The following is a 20,449-nucleotide window of genomic DNA, read 5'->3' on the forward strand; positions in this document are numbered from 1 at the left end:
GGACACAGCTGTGGCCTGTTAAGGGCAGGCATGTTCCTAATCTTTGGTGATTAGCGCAGCTGCAACTCCTCAGGTGTGAGACTACCTTCTGCACTATCTCTATTTTCTTACATTGTAGCCCTCCACAGAAAGAGCTCTTAAAATCAGAGTTGGCTTGAGGCAGCCTGGCAGGTATGTCAAATCCATGCTGCAGTCAGAGATGCACCCAGGGTTCAGTGTATTCTGATCCAAGTGTCGCAAAATGATTGAATCTTTATCTTTGTAAGAAAACTGATCTGGGTCTATTCCATCAGACTTAAAGAGCCACTAGTCTGACATGGAGGTGGAGATGGATGAGTATATTAAAGGAATCATTTTGATCCAAGATCCCATTCTGAGTCCTGTGAAGGTAATATAACATATTAAATGAAAATATCTCTTTGTACAAAGTGGTTATAGCCCTGCTTACTTGTTCTTGGGTTCTTGTTCTTGTGGACACCAGTCTGCATTAGACATACAGCTGAGCAGAGGAGGACATTCAGAACTCTATTTCTCTTGAAGATGAAGACAGAAATAGGTGGGAAAATATCACAGCAAAGGTTATCTTCAATCACTTGTAGAAGATTGAAATATCTGTCCTGATTTTGGATAGCGTAAAGTTACTTTTCTTCCTAGTTGCTGGTAAAGAGCTCTTTTGGGTTTGGGACAAGAATAATGAAACACACTCACGTGTTAGTTGTTTGTAAGTGGTGTTTACACTAAATCTTACACTAAGGACCTTTCAGCTTCTCACCCCAGCCCACTGGCAAGTAGGTCTGAGAGATCACAAGAAGTTAGGAGGAGACACAGCTGGGACAGCTGACCTCAACTGACCAAGGGGATATTCCAGAAGCGACCAAGGGGATATTCCAGGCCAGCTGGCACCAAGTTCAGTACTCAGTACAACCAGGAGGCTGCTCAGAGTCATGCCATTTGTTGTCATCAGTCAATGCTGTGTGATGAAGCCCTGCTGGTGTCATGGAGCCCTGCTTTCCTCAGCTGAGCTACTGCCTGTCCATGAAAAGTGGTGAATGAATTCACTGTTTTGCTTTGCTTTGCAATTTTTGCTCTTCTGATTATGGTCTCCATTCTGATGCATGGGATGGGAATGAGTGGCTCTGTGGGACTTGGTTGCCAGCTGAGGTCAAACACCATCCTGTTTTCAGAGCTTCTCTCTGAAGAGTAAAAGAAACCAAAGAATTAATCACAAACAAAATTGTGCCTTTTGCTTCCCTTTTACAGGAGATCAGGTGCAGAGAGTGCCTGAGCCTTGTGTTTGTTTAGTGTGGAGGAGCTGTGCCTTCGTTGCTTGAACACAGGCATGGTTTCTGCTCAGCTTTGCAGTGGAATTCAATAACCATCTTGAGCTGAAAAATTACACAAGGACTTCCAGGATCAAACTTATTATGCATTCAGTATCCCAGTACTCCATCTGCTGTTTCCTTGTTCCATATCCCATTAACAAATGCCAAGCTGCAGATTGTTTTTCACATAGTAATGAGCTGCATAAGTATGTAAACAAAACAAAAGTTATATATTTCTGTTAGAGCAAGTGCCAAGAACACCTCCTGTTGCAACACTACTAATGACAGGATAGCAACAGTGGGATAAAGAGAGTAATTTGTAGTATTCCCTGGTCAGCTGCACACATGGTTTCCCCAAAATAAGTAAGTGAGGCAATTTATTCCATACTTACAATGCACCAGATTCATTCCTGCTTTAATTGCAGTAGCCTCAGTGGATCTGTATCATGGAAGAATTTGGCCTTGTGGTTGGAAATCTTCCTGCAGATGGTGGTAAAAAAAGGTGAACAGCATAAATAATGTCATTATCCCAATTAACTGGAATTGATTAATTCATCCATCCATTTCCCAAGTGATTATCTCCAATTAAAATAATTGCCTGGATAACATTCCACTGCTAGATGCCTGGATGCAACAGAGATTTCTAAACAGCATTTTACTCATATTCCAGCACAACCACCAATACCTGGCAGCAGGGAAACACTTTTCAATTTGCTATAGTTCAACACAGGGACAGAGGAAGGTTTGGAATATCTCTAAGAAACACAGAGCCATGTATTATTATTTGTGTAAGCATGGTTACTGTGGCTTGGGACTTGAGTTGCAGAATGCAAGGGGATGGTGCCTGCTGTAAAGAGGTGATATTTATGAGCAAGCACAGATGCATGAGGAGGACAAAGAAACCATGAGATAATATCAGTAGGCATAGCAGCCTCTCACTGTTTTATATTTTTGTAGGCATCACAGTACTGGGTGTTTTTTCCAACCACATCCCTGAAGGTAGCCAGCTCTGTTGATGCTTACAAAGAAATCCTGCCAGCTGTGAAAGTGATAAAAAGTCTGATGACACCTGTCTGAAAACGTAAAACATGGGCAGAGGAGCCTGACACCACAGTATGACCAGGGGCAAGATTCTACTTTCTGATTGTGATTAGAAGATGATGGGTGTGACAGGGATGCCTTGAAAAGGCAGTTTCTGAAATTGCATGTGAAGTGTGAGAGAGATATAGAGTAGTAATTTAAAGAAAGTGATAACAAGCTCAAATGAGCTGGTATGAGGAGGATGCCTGTAGCCACAGTGTAGCATCTGCTAAGTTCAGAGAAAAGGCTGTTCTAAAAAATGTGAGAGTATGCTTAGATGTATGCATAGATGGAGACGAAAAATTGTATTTAATGGATGTTTTGTATAGAAAATATGCAAAATTCAAGTAGAGTTTGAACCCAAAAGCCTTAAACTCAGAGCTGAATATAATGTTAAATAATTGGGCTGCTTAATCACTCACTTCAGTAGCTGGGCACACTCTCACAAAAAATAGTTAGGAAAAATGGTAACAGCAAAGACTGCAAGAAAAATGTTAGCAATTTTTTGGATTGGTTGATTAGGAGGGATGAGGTAGTGAATCATAGAATCACAGAGTTGGAAGGAAAACATCATCATAACTGAGTCCAACTCCTGACCCTGCGCAGGACAAAGATCTTGGCTCTCCCCAGGGATCCCACTATGAGCCTAGGAGTATTGTCCAAACACTTCTCAAACTCAGGCAGACTTGGGACTGTGACCACATCCCTGGGAAGTCTTTTTCAATGAGTGCTCAACTTCACTCTCTGGGTGAAGAACCTCTTCCTGATATCCAACCTAAACCCCTTCAGACTCAGCTTCATGGCATCAGGTCCTGTCACTGTCACCACAGAGCAGAGATCAGTGCCTGCCCCTCCTCTCCCCCTCCCAAGGAAGCTGTAACTGCAGTGAGCTCTGCCCTCAGCCTCCTCCAGGCTGAACAGACCAAGTGACCTCAGTCACTCCTTGCACAGCTTCCCCTCCAGGCTCTTCACCATCCTTGCTGTCCTCCTTTGGATTAAGCCTCTTAGTGGCCTAATACATTTTTTACATTGTGGCACCCAAACCTGTCCCCAGCACTGGAGGTGAGGCCACTCCAGTGCAGAGCAGAGCAGGACAATCCCCTCCCTTGCCCAGTTGGAGTTGCTGGGCCTGATGCCCCCAGGACACAGTTGGCCAAGAAGTGAAACCAAACATGCAAACAAAGGAAAAGGTTGTTTGGTTTTGGTTTTTTTTTTTTTTTTTTATTTTGCCAGAACAGAGTTGTTTGTTGTTCATGATATTAAATTCCCAAATATTCCCAGCATTTAGTGAGCAGAAAATGTCAATGGACACATAGCTAAATAGAAGACAGGAAAGGGGCAGTTTCACCAAGAAAGGAGCTGAAAAAGCTTAGAGGCTAAGCAGCTGTATTGGAAATCCTGGCTAAAATTCTTTGTCTGCCTGAGGAAAATGAGCCAAGGTATCCTACCATGCAACTGATGGTCTAACACCTTTTGCTTGTTGTCATTTTGGTTTATTTAAACCAAATTTAGACTCCTCATTGTCTACAGCAGGGATTGAAAACCATTAAGCTTCAAGGCTGGAGTCTTAACTGCTCAGGCAGAGAGTCATGGAATAAGGAACATTTTCAACAGCTGTAAAGGAATGATAGACAAGGACACAAACCTGAATGTATATCATGCTGTGGTGACTAGAGCACTGTCTAGATGGGTGGGAGGCTCCTGTTCAGATCTCTGCCCATAAACAAAGTTCAAATAATGATTAAATTAATACAGAATAGCTATCGAAAGTGCAGAAGTGAATTGATATCTCTTTGGATGGAACAAAGAGGAGGTGTTCAAAAGCAGTGGTATTCAAAAGGCAGACTGGTGCTTTCTCCTATAGTTTCAGGAATACAGTCACAAAACCATCTTCACATAAAGCTGATATCCATTTCAGGGCAGCTGAATCTGTATTTTTGTGCCATTGCTATTATTATATTTTCATGGGAAGTACCCTGTTCTAAATGGAATCATTTTTTAGACACTTGAAAAATGTTAATAGCACTTTTTACTACCTAGAAACTTTTTAGGGATTTGAGGAAAGGTGCAGCATTTTTAACATGATGCCAGTCAAATTCTTTTCTTTTATCTTGAGCCTATTGCAAACAACTCTTTTAGGTGCCCAGCCCCATTGTTTGAGATAACCTCACTGGGTTAGGCCTCACTCACCTGAGTCTTCTGAAATCTTGATCTATTCTGCCAGCATTTAATCAGTTCTGGATGGGTTGACTGCTGGATCAATAGTTTTTTACCAAGCCTAAGTAAATCAGATTTTAAGACATTTATCCAAAAGGGTTCAGGACAGAGGAAATATAGAAACAGAATCAAGAATATCTATTTAGAGACTCTCAGTAGGTTTATGATCCTCATACTAATAAAAAGAAGGTTTTTTAAAAGTTTCTTTCATACAATCATGCACTATAAAAGTGAAGATATTTGTTTTTATGAGAAACACATAATTTTAAAAACCTTCATCACATTAAATGAAGGAAGATTAATTGGTGGGTTTATTTACTTAATTTTTTTTACATAAAGACATAACACAGATAAGCCCTCATTAGACATCTAAAGCTCTAAGATGAGAGTAATATATTTTGAATAAAAAAAAGCTAACTAAGTAATTGAAACTCCTTTTATGTAAAAAGAGAAAGCATGTCACACAGGTAGTTTGCCTATCTAAACTAAAATTTGGAATAAATTTTAAGAAGGGAATCAAGGGGTAGAGGTAAATGGAATCAGATATATGGTTGAATTGCCAAAGGTTCATCATGTTAAATCATTCCAATATTGTTCCTGAGAACCTTTTATTTATTATTATTATTATTATTATTATTATTATTATTATTATTACATGCATTTTAAATTGCCAGGACCTTACAAAGAGACCTAAGATGATGTAAATGAGACAAGAGGGAGAGAGATTCAGAAGTGGCTGGAGCAGAGTTACCACCAGGGTAGAGGGGGCTGGCAGTGGGTGTGTGAGAAGGAGAATTTCAGTGGTAGACAGAAGTGGATCCAGGAAGGGTTGAAGGTGAATCTCAGTAGCTATTTCCTGAATGTAAGTGATAGCTAGAAGTTACACTGCCTCTTCTAAAGGCATGCAACCCTTTCTTAAGAAAGCAAACAGTATGACTTCGCTAACACATGTAACAGCATAATCATAACAGCATGTTTTTTGTTTGTAGTCCTCCTTTTAGAAGAGTGTGCATTGCTTCTTAAAAAAAACTATCTCTGAAGATTTTATTTCCTGTTTCATTGTTGAAGAGTTCTCAAAAATTTGACTTTATAATGTTACATGCATATATGTAACATGTATTTTTTGTTCTAATATGCGACACAGATTAGCTCCTGAGGAACAGCAGGTTTCACGTTTTTTAAAGATTAAAGAGTAACTATCCACTTCTAAGGGATTATCTTGTGCTGATATTTGGGTCAGGAAAAAGGAAATCTTTGGCACTCTTATAACATAACTTCCCAAAGGCAAAAGCATGCTGTCTGTGATAAAAACAGAGGAGACCTCTGAAAGATCTAGGATTAAGAAGTATCATACCAAAAGGCCACTATGAAGTGGCCCTTTCCTGGCAACTTAGTTCTCTTGCAGTTCTGAAAGTAGGAGTTCCTTATTTACATTCCATGCTAATTTATAATACATGTTTAAAATGTGTTGTTGAGAAATCATTTAGAGAATGAGTTTGGAAACATATGATGACATTGGGTAGCTGTCAGGCATTTAAATAGACAAAATGAGTGTTTCACATGCACCTGCAAGGGTGGGAATGTGTCACAGTTTGTCTGATTTACCATTGCATTCTCCAATGGTAATCATGAACTTCACTTAAACATTTGGTCACTGACAACATTTGGAAAATTCATTGTCCTCGTTTCTATGAAGAGGCCTAAGGTCCCAAAGTGCCTTTATAGCAGTAAGACCAAGATTGTACATTTGCTTCCTAGTGCCTTTTTCCCTCACTCAGAAAGGAGGGGTGGTTGGATGGTTCTGTTCAGACAATGCTTTGAATACTTCTACTACCTCCTTCCTTCCATAATGTTTCTTTTCTTTGAAGAGGAGCCCCCAGAGATTTTTCCATCCTTTTCCCTGATCCAGGATTCTTCTGATTCTGTTACAAGTTACCCAGAATAATTTTCTCTTAAAAAAAAAATTCCTGTAATCTTACCTTCCCCAAGAGACCCCATTTTCTTTCTTAATGGAGAATAATATAGCTAATTTTAAAGATAGATTTACCAATTTATATTTCAAGCCTTAACTTTGCTGTGACCACTGTGCCACAATAAAAGACAGGCAGGTGGTCCACTCCCACTCTCTCTTAATAGCTGCATTTATTATTTGCTCCTGCCAACCAGGTCCACTTATGCCTGTGGGAAGGCTGCAAGAACTGGTCCTGTAATGCCTTGTCAGTGAGCACTGTCTTGCAGATCCTTCTCTATCAACCTCTGCAGTTCCTCCCATTTCTGCTTTGTACCACTCATGTCCCTCCTACTCCTGCTGCCCATGCACACTTTAATGATGTGAAAAACTAGCCATGAGTGTAAGCCATTTCTCACTTAAGCCAATTTTGAAATTTGATGTCCTGTTTTAAGCAGTTATCTCTGTCAGAAAATTCAGGATTATAATGTTGTTGTAGAACAGTGTTATTACTGGCAATGAGTGGCTGCATGAGAAAGCATTTTGTCATGGCCACATCACTGACATTTAAACCAAATGTAAGGAGGAGTGCAAAAGAGCCACAAGAAGAAACTCTTCTTTCCTATATACCCTGGGGAAGAAGATTTCCTTAAAAGAGTTGATTTCATGGTTGTAGTCCTTTGCTGGAAAGTTATTCTGACTCTGTGCTCCCAAAGGCTGATGATTTGCTGTGGAACTTCTCTCTGCTCAGTTAACTCCCTTTGCTGAAACTAAATGCCCACTATTTTCCCTGTTATGACACTCACAGAAGGCTGAGAATATGTAAGGATACAGCATCAGAAGCCCTGCACACAGAGTTTAGGTGCTAACTGAACAAAGTAGAAAGATTTTTCTCCCCCTACCCTCGTCTGGGAAGCTGGAGAGAGTCAAAATCCAGTCCTGAGTAGATTTAGTGAATTGGGTGGAAATGACAGCTGTTGTTGAGGTGGAGAGGGCACAAGTGATCTCCAGACCTGGGAGGTGACTGCCTGTGCTTCAGAGAGCTGTGAGCAGCAACAGACAGAACAGGATGTCACTTCTGATCCATAGAGGCTTTCAACCATTTTTAGAGAACCCAAAACACTTGAATATTGTCAAACAAGCAAAAGATCAAACAGTAGCAAATTTTCTGTCTCTGAGTAGCAACCAATTAGAATGACAACAAAATAATTGGGAAGAGTGAGGCAGAGAGTATAGAAGATGGCATCTCCTTCAAAATGACCCTTTTTTAAAACAGCAGCCTCTTTTAAACGCCTGTGAAAATAATGAGCTGTAAGCTGCAATTAGCATGAAAAATAGAGTTATTGCAGGGAACAGTTTGAAACAAGTGCTAAAGCAAGGGCAACTTTGGGAAAAGAGTCCTGTCAGAAGCTCTTTTTTTCTTAGATAGAAGAGTTTCTGGCTAAAATTTCTTGCTCTCCATTGCTAGCTGCACAGAAGAGTTATGCTCGTTATTAGTCAAGCTAATTTTCAGTGGGAGACAAAAGAGGAATGGGTACAAACCACGTGTTTGTAGCACACAATGCTTTGTTGTTTGGGTTGTGAACAGCCCCTCAGTTGGTGTGGACTGTTCTGGACTTTGTTGTGAGTCTGGCACAAGCCCCTGGGGTGCTGCTCTGCACTGCAGTGCAGCCCTGCCCATTGCTGGGCTCTCAGTGAGTAAACAGAACTGCTTTGAGGGAACTGGAAAAATCCAAAGTATATTTAAAAACTAAAATTAAATTCTAAGTAAAAAAGAAAGGGCTTTAACTACAAAGTCCCAATTTTGAGGTGTAACACAAAAGAATGGGAAATAAATTCAAAGCATTGGGCTAAAAACAGCATCTTAGCACAATTTGTCATGACATGATGATATGTAGGAGGGAGCTGCTTGGTCAATCTGACAAAAATTTCAGCATAGTGCTGAAGCCTTAGCACACAATAGCATTCTTATTTTAAGACAAAAAATACAATGTAAAATTATTTTACTGCTGGAAATTAGACTCTGCTCATTTTGCACATTTCACTGACCCTTTTTGACTGGTCTCAGCCCCGCTGAAGTCCTAAAGATTAAGGCATAAATATAGATTGCTTCCATTTTTGGCAAAACACTGTGACAGATGAAGCAAAGGCAGAATTTGGACCTCTATTTATTGCCAAAATAAGAGGAAATTCTCTAAATTTTGATAGCTAATACCACCATGTCTTGCTAAAATTGAGTCCTACAAAATGCATCAGTATTCAGACAAGAATATAAGCAAGAAGTTAAAACTATCAGAAGAATAGAAGTCATGACCCTGGTGATTCTCTGTAAAAGGTGATATTTGACTGTAGATTTTCAATAAAATACATATACCATGGAAGTGAGTGTGCATATTATACATGCAGAAAACTGTCTGCAAGAGTGAAACTGAAATGCCAAACATATATCAAATCTGAATCTCTCAAGGACATGCTGATTCAAATCCTTAAATTCTTCAAATTGCTCATAATCATGAATGTAAAATTTGTTTGGATATTGCTGTAATTTCTTTTTCCATCACAAAGATTCCTTTTGTTTCATTTTCCTGTATTATGTTTCATGTTCCCCAAAACAGAGGAACTTTTATGGAGCTCTTGATTATCTATCATTCTTTTACACTCTGAATCTAGTTAGATTAGGTCTTCAGGCAAAAGTGATAACTTGCTTTCATTATTTAAAAGCATTTTGCTCTTCCACATGGAGATTTTTTATTATTTTGGTTTCTTAGTTGACTGGAAAGAACTCCCATTGACATCCTGAATTTAGCCAAGATAAAGACAAATTTTTCAAGCTCCATTTTTAGGAATAAACCTCATTAATTTAGATCAAATTGATAATTATATTTTGTTAACACCACACTCTGAGTGGAGTCCAACACCTTTTTCAGTGTCCCCGTGGTTAACCCAGTGAAATCATGAGTGTCTTCTTGCAGGTGTGGGTTTTTCTATCAGCATATGTTTGATTGAAGGCATCTGATTCAAGCCTCTGCCAGGACAGCAGATGCTGAGAGAGTCATTTCAGAGCGATACAGTGTGTGCAACTCATGACTGCAAAAGTAACATCTTTTCTCTGAGATCCTATTCCAACACATTTTTGAAACCTCTTCTTTTTGAAAAGTTTTACTTAGGAAAGTTTTGGAAAATAAGTGTTTTGCTTATCTCTTGAGTCAGTACTCTGTTGCTTTCTGATATTCATGGGATGTTGAATGCTGCAGAATTAGTGGGTTGGGGAACATTTTGGCTACAGCTTATGCATGGACTTTGTGCAGGAATGAACTCACATAAATCACACTGATGCAGTGGGTTCTGGCCATCTGTAATTCAAGGTACAGACTTCTGACAGACTGGAAGAAAGGTGCAGCATGAAGGCAAAACAGCAAAAGTGCTAGTACTTACCATGGAGGAGAAACTGCCAAATGGAGGGTTCTAGGTTAGAATCACATTGTAAACCTAAGATTTCCTCTAATCCCCACAGAAATTTAAAATTGGAGGAGGCATTTAAGTAACTGAAGGAAAACGGCTGTGATTGTAAGGCAATTGTCATCACTGAAATAATTTCCAGCTCTGTTCAGCTCTGCTCAGTTATGTCTGCAGCTGCTGTGAAGTGCAGAGATTTAGAAAGGTCTTTGAAGTAAGTGCTAAAAATGTCAGCTCCATCCAGCTATACAAGACAGTGCAAAACTGGGGGTTTTTTTTTCCTACTCACACTTTAGGAGTTTAGCACTAAAAACTGTTCCTCTTGTAATATCTGATCAGCTGTTGCCTATTCTAACAAAGATATAGTTTCCATGACTGCAGATATGCTTAAATTTTAGATTCCTAATGTACAAATCTCCTTAAAGAAAATGCCTAAAATGCTTATATAATATATAGTGAAAAGCAGGTTCTTTTCACAGTCTCTTGTTTATGTAAATATAGACAGCTAAGCTGAACAGAGAGAGAGCAGATGAAAAACAGCTTTTGAGCTTGAAATATCCAAATCTGCAATTCCTGACCTGTCCCACTAGATATTGTGTTATTAATTTTATATTCTTATAAGAACATATACCTTAATCTGGTGCAGCTTCTAACTCCTGAGCCAGTAGATAAAATGCCAATCATCATTAGCTCCTCTTCCATTAACTGGAAATGCAGGGGTTTGAAAAACAGGGTCACAACCCCTAAAAGAGAGGGCAAAGTCTCTTTGAACATAGCTTATGACCTTTTACCATTGCTTCTGCCTCTTAGAAGACTTTTGTCATTAGCCACTAGTGTAGGCTGTCATTTATGACATTTTTGGGTGATTACCTCCTCCTATTGATATTCCAAAGAATTTAGACCACATTCAGACCTCTGTTAATGATGTTTGCATCCTATTGTAATTTAGCTGGCAATGGCTGTTTTCAAATTCCAAACTCAGTGAATAAGAAATCAGAATTGGCCAAGAACCCAAATCTATCTTCAGTTTTAATCATTGTGCTAGAGCACTGCTGTCATGGCCTTAGTTATTAACTACTCTCTTTTTTCTGAACTGCAATCTGCCACTAGTACTTACACACTACATAGCAGAGGAATGGAGTAGATTGATAGTGCCTTAATAGAGCAGTTAAACACCAATCTATTCATAATTATTATTATCCAACCACTGATTTCCATCTACAGGAAAAAAATTGTCGTGCTCTGCTATAATTTACTGATTTTCACTTAACTTGACTGGGACATGATCCTCTCTGTTTGCAATTGAACTACAAAAAAAAATTATTTACCTCAGAGGGATTTTCCCTCAGTAGTATATATTACATATTCTTCAGAGAAAGTATATTTTCCTTGCAATGAAATACCTGAAAAGGAAGCTCAATTTCTAGGAGATTTTAGACCTCAGATGACAAAAAAAATCCACAGCTAAAAGAAATCCTTCTACAGTTAACTCTTCAGCAGTCTGAATTTATTTACATATATAGTAATAGATCTGTATATATAGTAATAGATATGTATATATGTCTATCTATCTATCTATCTATCTATCTATCTATCTATCTATCTATCTATCTATCTATCTTTTTTCTCCTTTTTTTTCCCCATGGCTACACAAAATCCCTGCATGCCTGCAGAAAGAATAGAAGATTCCCCACCTTCTGACCAAGAGAATAGGGCTCATCAGGCAGTTCTAGTGAAGAAATTGAAGTCCCCATATTTGTAGTTTTAATACCTGGCACACACTAGCTGCAATAGAAAACAGATACTAGAAATAAATGAAAAAGTACACAGACTTGATTTCTTCTAAGCATAAAAAACTGCTGCAAGATCAACTAAGCTCGATTACATTTGTTTCCTGGATCTAGAAGAAAATTACATCCATTCTTCCTTTTCTCTCAGATCTGATTGGGAAATTCCATCATTTTATTTCACTGCTGATATTTTCTCCTGCTAATATTCACTGCTTTTATTCTGCCTTCATTTACAATTTATCCAGTAAAAATTAATAGCATTTAGGTTAATTAAACTTTTCAGATGCACTTTATAAAAAGAAGTTGAAATTTAGGATGAAAAGAAATAGAAAACAGAGTACAAAGCTTGAAATTTCTTTGAGTTACTTGATTTTGAAAGCATCTGGAGCATCCAGTCACCCAAGATCATTGTAGCAGCAATGCCAAGACTTATGGCATATTTTTATTGTGAGAAAATGTCTATTTTAAATGTCAACAATTTATCAAGTCAATGCTTTCACATTGCCTCAAGTTTAGGGCCTGATCTCAAGCCTCTAAAAACAGTTTTAACCTCCTTAGCAGACTTTAGAAGACAACAGGAGCCTGTTTCATTCAGGAGTCCCTGGAGCAGAGGCCATGGACTCCTGACTTGGCTGCCCCTTACCCTCACTGAAGAAAGCACAGCACCACACCTGTACCAGTTCTTGGGCTGCCACTGATCCCAGACTGTGCAGCAACTAAACCTGATAGCAGGGCCCCCTGCACATACCAGGCACTGCACTATTCACACTCACCAAAACTCAGGTTCCCAAAGGTCTTTTGCAGTGCCAGTCACACTCACAAAGCCTAAATTCCATGTCAGTCTTGACTCTTCTCACCACCATCCCACATTTCAGGAGTTTCAGTGAATTGAGGGGCCATCAGAGGTTTATGGGTCTGGATCTTTGTCCCAACCCTGGTGAATACCAGGAGAGTATCTCCAGAGAATTGTTAATCAGCTCTCCACCTGTTGGGGAACAGAGGTCCTGCCCTTTGGAATACCCTACTCTGCCATTCGGGTTCGTAGGAATTCGACACAATGACAGACAGCTCTGTGAACTAACAGGATGCCAAAGGCTCCTGACATTTACAAGGGTTTTCAAGAAATGATTGGACATGATTAATGCATAATAATTCCCCTTTGCTTCTTACCAAGCTTGGCATTTGTCAATGAACATTTACACCTGGGAAGGATACCTATGACTCTTCAAATTATCTGTTAAATATGAACTGATTCTGAGAAATTAGCTCACATGAGCTGCTTCTAAACTATAAAACATGCTAAGGAGGTGGAAAACTTTAACAATACCTGTAATTAGAAATGATGTTGTAGAAACACCCACCTCAGAGGAAAATCACATGCCCATATTTTCACTGATCTGTCAGCAACTTGCCAAGTATCTTCCAAAGCAATAAGTATTTAAAATCTTAGTAGATTGCACACACATTAACAGTACAGCACCCAGCTGGTGGAACTGGCTTGAAGCACATCCCATCCTGCAATCAATAATGCTAAGTGTGTCTTGGTCCTCAAAGCTCCCCCTTCTACCTACAAAAGGTCAACTGTGTTCTGATACTTTCATTTTTGAGCCTTTTTTTTTGATTGATGGTAACTTTGAAACAATCTAAGACAAATATTTTAGAACTTTAAATGGACTCACAGTCTCATTTGACTGGAGTTTTATTCACTTTTGTCAAACTGGTCTTTGATATGGCATTTCAGAAGAATTCTTTTTAGTATTTATACTTCCATCATCTTTAGAACAGGATTTATTTTATCATTCTTCTGAAATCAAAGATTTTAGCATAGACATAAAAGGAAATAAAACTTGAAATATTGTCTAAGTTTCTTCCTTATCAATTTTTTAGTGTCACAATCACAAATCATTGATGGCATGCTTATTTTCTTTGGTTTTTACTAGTCTTACTTTTAATTTTTACTCCAGGCTTCATTTATGGCAGCCAAATACTAGAAAACAACTTAAAAATTTTAATTTGACTTAATGTTTAGTGTCATTGGATTTTTTTCCCTAAATTTCTACTCTAATAAATGCATTTTTATGACAAAGAATGCAGAACATATTTTTATTCTCGTTTTCAACTTCAGATCAACAAACCTTAAAAATAAGCAATCAATTTAACATAAAACTATACAGCTTAAATAAATCCTCCTGTCCCTCGTTTAAAAGGCAACCTCTGACATATAATGAAATATTGCTATTTTTGTCAGATAAATAAAGGAAAAATATGTAAACTAACTCTTTTCCTTATGGACTGTGGTCTGTCTACTATGCTCTACCCAGATATTAATTTTGAAATTTGGGTAGAATCTTGGATTTAGACAGAAAATGAGTGTCTGAACAAAAATCAGATTGTGTTCCTGTTTTTAAAGAAAGGTGTCTTGGGGTGACTTTGACAAAAGGGTTAAACAGCATTTCCTCCATGATGTCAAAATGGCCACAGCCCTTCCTTCCTCTGTCTTCAGAGTGAGCCAGAGGAACAGATTTTACCCCAGCTTTTTGCAATTACTAAAATTGCAACAGCAAAACAGGTCATTCATCATCCTCATAATAGTATGAGAAACACTGAAATTTTACCTTACCCTGAATCACATAAATCAGTCTCTTTGCTACATTGCTAGCAAGTTGTTTATAATTAGAATGAATCTTGCTTTTCTCCCTTGATATGCTTTCCTATTGCTGTATTTTTTCCTTAGTTTTTCATGCTAGGAATGAAATAGAAAAATGATATGAACTATATATTCAGAAAACATTGTAAACAGATTGTCAATTGATGATTAGTTGGCACACAAAGTTATAGGAAAAAATATTTGTTCCACTGCTTGGAAACATAGAGGGTAAACCAAATTTATTTTAATGTTGCATATTACATTATTTATAATATTCTCTTTTTTTTCAATTAAAAAACCCTCTTTTCCTAGTTTGCAAATGAGACTACTGGATATTAATTCTGGTCAGCGAAATTTCCTACATTTCTGTGCCTCCCTACCCCAAGCCCTAATACATAGTTTTAAAATGGCACTTTCTAATTATATGTGAAATCATAGCTCTGCTGAAGTCTGTAAAAGCTTTTTCCACAGATTTCAATGGAACCTGGATTTTACTTCAGAGAAGCTAAACTTCATTTTCATCCTGACTGCATGGCTTTAATTAGATAAGTGAATTAATCTCAAGGATAATAACTTGACATTTCAATAGCATTACCCTTGGATTCTTAATGTTCATGAATTCAAGCTGTTAAGAAGAAATAGCAATCCTGATATCTGTAAAAACTAATGAAAACAATGGCCATACTCTGCCTACCTTAAGGTAATATCTGAAGCTTCAAAGTCTGTTCTTCCTTCTACTAAGGGCCCAAAATGCCAAGTAAAAAGGAGTAAGGGAGATGGAGCACTTAAGAGAACGTGAGAAAAAGTTATTTTTCTCCATCTGAGCAATAACTGATTGCCTCCCCTGGCAGCTGGCCCATACATGTGCTTCTTCTGTGGGATAGTGTGTGCATTTTCCATTTAGGAATCACTAGCTAAAATTAGAGAATTCATTAGTTTAGCAAAATACTCTAATTTCTAAGATGTATATAAAGAATACTGTCTAATTCCACAGTAGGGAAAATTTAAGATTATTCAGAAAATAAAAAGCAAAAAAAACCCAGGCATGGGTTCATCATAAATAACAATTAATTCACTAATTGCTTTCAGATTATGGATTTGATCATCAAACACTTAATATTTGGGGCAATGATCCCCTTTAATGACCTACAAGATACCTTCTTATTTTGGCCTTAAAAAAAAAATCTCCCAAGGGATCTGGTCTCAATGGAAATTAAATTTAAAACCTTTCCTTCAAACTGCTCTTTGCCAATGAAAAACAGTTTTGTCTGAAAGATCACAGGCAACTATGAATAATCCTGAATTATATAACAGTTTCATTGTCTATCCTGAGGGATTAAGGCATAGAAATATTTAAAAAAGGTTGACTTTAAGGGTTGCTCCAAGTAATATAGACAGGGTAGTAATTCAGTGAGTACAGAACAACTTTAACAATGACAAGCAGATATCTCAGGAGCTGCAAAATTTTAATGATACTTTGTGGCCTCACTGACTTTGAGCCCTGGTTCCCAAGAAGAGATTTAATCTTTTCCTGTAACTGTGAAAAGCCCCTTGCAGTTTTACAGGTCTTAAAGGCTTTGCATAGTTTCATACTTTATATAAAGCTTGAATGATTATCTCCTGTTAGCTTGAGTTCTTTCTCTTCTATCTAATTTTCTTCAAAGCAAGAGGTAGAGTTTAGTGCAATTGTTCCTCTAAATATCTCCCCAGGAGTGGTTGTTAGTCGCTTACATGAAGTGCCTCCACTTAAAGTGCCAATTTGCACAGCAGGATTCAGCAGAGCAGTAGTAGCAAGACAGGGGATATTTAAAACAGTATTAAATACAGCAAGAAAGTGAGTAGAAAACTGAGAAAAAAAAAGAAGAAACAGGATTGGGAAAAAATGCTATTAGGAACATGGAGCATTTGAATTTTGAAGGTTCAATACAATTTTAATATTAATATATTTGTAGGAGAGTCAAAATTGATATTAACAAAATTGTTCCTTTGTATCTTGGCTGTTCCTGGGAGCATGGGAAATCCTGGTTCAAACCCCTAGTTTGAACCGAGTGAAGAAATTATATTAACCCAACTTAATGATGTACATTCTTCTTCCCAGAAGTGTGGTGTGAAGGAACTCCCAGAAATGACAGTCCCCTTTAAATGTGACATGAAGACATTTTCATCCCCAGTTTGTGTCCCAGAGGTCTTCATGGCAGGCACACATAAGCACTAACAGGTGACTGCTCCTGTTACAAACCATCCATGAAGCTTCTTCCAGAGCCACTCTGCTATCTACAGAATTCTTCCTATCAGAGGATGAATACAGTAGCATGGAATACACTCAACCACGTCTTATAATGAGTGCTAAATGCTCCCAAGTTGGTGCTTGAATGTTTTTTTTCCCCTGCTCTCAAATATGCAGTCTCTTCATCTTTCTGAAAAGAAAAAAAATCAATATAGAGATGTTGATATATTCCATGTCTTCATGACAGGAAACGGTAGAGGAACTACTTACGAACCTATCAGATAACATTTTTTTCTAAAACTTACATTAAAAAAGGTAAAGATGTTTTTAAATTTTTCTCTTCTCCATATCCATACAAATTCTTTTTTTGGGATCTGTTAACATTGCTTGACATCCATTTTTATGTTTACAAGCCTTGAAAGAGTAGGTGATAACAGACTTAATGTTGCATTACACACTTAGATGTCTTTGTTCCTTTGAACTTAGAAGTGGAAAAAATAATTACCAGTTATTGCAAAAAAACTTACTAGCTTTTAATTGTTTAACTTTATAGCCCAGCAGTGAATAAGTTTGCTGTTATAATGTCTGTATTATCTCCACTATGTAAATGAGCCTTATATTTGTTCATACCTGATACATTCTGCTAGAAAAAGATTGACCACTCTAACATATGATGTCAAAAGGGTCTGTTAACAGTACAGCTGCATAGGATCTTAAGATCAACAAAAGTGTGAATATTGCATTGGGATTCATCTTCCTACACTTATGCAAGGAAATAGGATTTTTTATATTTTACAGAAAACACTGCATGTTGCTCTCCCAGTCAATGAACATAGGAGAGAAGCCTATCAGAGCCTGTGAAGGAGCAGCTAGCTCCTGATGGAGAGCATCCCACTCTGGTAGGATAAACCAGGAACAAAGACAAAACACCACTATGAAAAGAGCACAGAAATGGTACTTCTGTCCTGGTCTTTTAAAGGCAATAAATGGTGCAATAATTTTTTTTTTTGCTGCACTGAGCTCAGCTCTAGATCTCATCTTTAAACAAAACAAACACTTGGGGGTGGAGTGCTTCCAAAGACTGCAGCGTGGGATCTGACTGTGTGTAAATCAGGGCCACAGCAGCAGCTTTCCTCACAGGAGGAGCTGAGGCTCTGCTTCCCACACTCCCATCAAGGTGCAGCTTACTGGCAGCACACAATCTCACTCATACTCTCTTCTGAATAAAATGAAAAGTGGTGCCTGACCCCCGAGCCTGACACTCGGAGTGCAAAAGCAGCAAGCACATACCAGGTGAGGGGCAGAACACGAGGGACAACTTGTAAATAGCACAAAAAGCAATGGTCAAAATCTGTCAGCTACTTAGCCAGTATTCAGAGCAGTATTTATTCCTAGCTATGGGGGTGGAGTTATTTTGCAGGGTGCCTTTTCAATCCACTGTGCCTTGAAGTAGAAAGAAAGTGCTAAAAGCAAAAGAGATGAAGCAGAGATGGACACAAAAGCCAGCAGCTGAAATATATTTGAATACAGAAAAGGATTTGAATAGTGAAGACTAATAAAGCACAAAAAAAGACAGATTTCAGAATGACTTTTTATTTTTTTCCCTTGACATAGTGATTCATTACTCTTTGGAGATGTGAAAACAATAAAGTTAGGTGGAAAACAGTCTATATAAAGGGATGTATAAGGAATAACATCTTAGGATGGATTTTTTCTTCAATAAGAATGAGACATTAGAATACAGATTAAGTGAAAAGACACTGGTTTATTAGAACAGGATATTGCTTATGGAGAAGTAGCACAGCTTTTTAGGCTTGTCTCCCTTCCCTAGAGAAGGAAGAAACATAATGCTGGAAAAAATTGGAAAGAATTGGTCTGATCTTTATGTATTTTGAAAGTGTTAATTTTGGCTAGATAACTAAAAGCAGGTTGAAAGCAGGGAGATTTGGAGACTGGAGGAAAAATGGCTATTTTTTAACAAAATACCAGTAAAGAGGAGTATTCGGAAAAACTCAGTTTAAATTTGTGGATAAAATTTAGTAGATAAAGTTGCCTTTGGGATTGAAATCAGGGGCTTCCATCTGCTGAATGGTCCATCCACAGATAAATTGGAGACATAAGAGGAAAAAGTCTCTGTTTGATGTTCCTGTGTAAACAGATTATGAGGAGAAAAAAGAAATAACAATCCCTGGAAGAAATTACAATCCCTGGATATCTTCGTATATGTTTGAATCTAAATTTTTTTTTTGTGTGTGAATAATTGGAATTGTATACCTTGCTGAAGTGGCAAAAATATCAAGGGTGAAGAGGCCAAGATAGTGCTGATCTTATGACAGCAAGAGTCAGAGCAGAAATTTGAAGGGTTACTTTCCAGGTGACCTGAAGAGTGTGCTATTATTTTTATTATTGTTCTAGAAATAGTTAGACAACTAAATGTGCTGTCAACTAAAGGCTTTCAGCACATTGGTTCCCCTGGTAACTTCCAGTGTTCAAACACTGTTTCTCAGCAACTCAAAAATGGCTTTTCACTTTTCCCTAAGGAATTGAGTTGCAGTGCCCTGAGCAAGGGCTGGAGCACATTCCTTGGAGGGTAAGAGAAAGGATATGAGCTTCATTCACACTTAATAGCAGCTTGTAGTACCTTGTTCCCAGGCAGAGGTTGAGATAAGAGATAAGGGATCTGCTTAGATAGGAAAGCTTACATTTTCCAGTGATCTGGGTTTGACACTAGGTCATGGATAGAAATAAATAGCAGTATTAGCCTTGAGATATGGTCATCTGATCTGATCCTGGGGTGTTTTAATGTAAGACTGATTTGGTAGACTGTAGCAGACACTACAGAATAGCTATAATCAGTAATTTTCAATGCCTGCAAATGACTAATAGGTTGGGTTTTTTTCTGTTGTGGGTTTTTTTTTTGTTGTTTTTTTTTTTTTTTTTTTTAGGTCAAGCTCAAAAGTGAGCTGTCAACTCAGCTAATACTGGAAATTTCTTCCTATATATGCATCCCTGTTGAGTTATGCCTGTTTGTAGAAGCTGAGCAGACCAGAAATAAAACCAGCTTAAAAATTGCCTTCCTCCTCTGTGTCTTCTGTGCTTCTTGCTGCCTGATGCACTACATTACATTCCTTTAATGCTGTCATGGGCACAACATTTTTAACCAGGAATGAGATCATTTGCCAAATAAATGAATTAGTGTATCTGACAGCTGAAAATAGTGTGTGCAGATCCACTTAATTTTGGCTCAAATGACACTCAGAAATAAAAGTACTGTAATCAAAACAAGTCTTTAAAGGTCTTTTGTGATCTCAGTCATATATTTGCTGATCATGTCAGTGGAAGACTTTTTCATACTGTTACTGATTTTCCCATTCAAGGCATGTGGACTAGGATTGGAACTACTAGGTCATGTGTGTTTGTAATCATTTTTGTGCTTCAATAGTTCAAGGATGCTGCAACTATGAATAGTTGCCTTATGCTTTCATGGCAGGGATTCAGTTACCTTTAAGCACGAAGAAAATATGACATAGGGTAAATCATTTCATGTCCACTGAAAGATGTGCCAACAGACCAAATTGTATCTATAGTATCTAGTACAGTAGTGCTTTCTGAGCATCATGTTTACTACTCGAACCTATGGTCACTGAATAGCTTAAACACCAAAAGGGGAATGACAACATAGTGGAATTCTATGACAGGCACCTCATCTTCCTCCACAAAGCCCAGAAAGATGTTTTGTATGCAGTTGTTTTAACCACCAAA

The 20,449-nt window shown here is 37.9% G+C and overlaps 1 long non-coding RNA gene across 1 annotated transcript; it reads right to left on the bottom strand.

The window, feature by feature from the left end:
* Positions 1-757: 757 nt before the first annotated feature.
* On the bottom strand, positions 758-10,191 carry LOC143693701 (uncharacterized). Its single transcript, XR_013181639.1, has 3 exons — positions 10,003-10,191; positions 1,715-1,802; positions 758-1,193 (listed from the first exon to the last, which is right to left on the bottom strand). It is a non-coding gene; the product is annotated as an uncharacterized LOC143693701 (long non-coding RNA).
* Positions 10,192-20,449: the final 10,258 nt, after the last annotated feature.

The sequence above is a fragment of the Agelaius phoeniceus genome, chromosome 3 (assembly GCF_051311805.1).
Source record: "Agelaius phoeniceus isolate bAgePho1 chromosome 3, bAgePho1.hap1, whole genome shotgun sequence".
Taxonomy (NCBI): domain Eukaryota; kingdom Metazoa; phylum Chordata; class Aves; order Passeriformes; family Icteridae; genus Agelaius; species Agelaius phoeniceus.